This window comes from Penaeus monodon, chromosome 29, assembly GCF_015228065.2.
Source record: "Penaeus monodon isolate SGIC_2016 chromosome 29, NSTDA_Pmon_1, whole genome shotgun sequence".
Classification (NCBI taxonomy): Eukaryota; Metazoa; Arthropoda; class Malacostraca; order Decapoda; family Penaeidae; genus Penaeus; species Penaeus monodon.
In genome coordinates, this window is record NC_051414.1 from 7,711,756 (window position 1) to 7,712,442 (window position 687).

At 51.2% G+C, this 687-nt stretch overlaps 1 protein-coding gene across 1 annotated transcript in view; it reads right to left on the reverse strand.

Annotated features, from left to right (window-relative positions):
• The window catches only part of LOC119591713 (putative transcription factor SOX-15), a gene marked incomplete at its 3' end in the record, with an annotated part of 44,985 nt that overhangs the window by 32,199 nt on the left and 12,099 nt on the right, over nt 1-687 (reverse strand). The gene's annotated exons all lie outside the window — the stretch shown is intronic.

The following is a 687-nucleotide window of genomic DNA, read 5'->3' on the forward strand; positions in this document are numbered from 1 at the left end:
CGTTATTTGATAAAGGGAGTCAGATGCCCATTTTTTAAAAGAAAAATCGGAGGAGTAGAATGAAAGTGGAGTGAAAATGAAAGTGGAGTAAGAGTGGCGCCTGCGTAAACTCAAGATAAAGTTGGGGTGGAGTGAGGGTGGAGTAAAGGTAGATTTGCAGAGAAGTGGATCGAGATTTTAATTTGAGTGTAGTTGGGACGAAGGTGGAGGGGGTGGAGTGAGAGTGGAGTGGGTGGAGTGAGAGCGAGTGGACAGATTGAGAGTAGAGTTGGCGGAGGGAGAGAGGAATAGGTGGATTGGGAGTGGAGTAGATGGAGTGAGAGAAGAGTAAATGGAACGAGAAAAGAGTGGGTGGAGTCAGGGTGGAGTAGATGGAGTGAGAGTAGAGTTGATAGAGGGAGAATGGAGTGAAAGTAAGAGAGGATTTGGGAGTGGAGCGAAGGTGGAGTGAGAGAGGAGTGGCTAGAGGGAGAATGGAGTGACTGAAATGAGAGTGAAGTGAGTGGCGTGAGAGTGGAGTGGGTGGAGTGAGAGAGGAGTGAGGGCGGGCGGCGTGAGCGGAGTGGCGACACAGGAGGTCTAGCGCTGTTATCTGCCGACAGCCACGCTATCGCTCCCTCCCACCTGCTATCTATCCACTATCTTCGTTCCGCCGTTCTCTCAAGTGGCCGGAGATAGGCCAGGTCA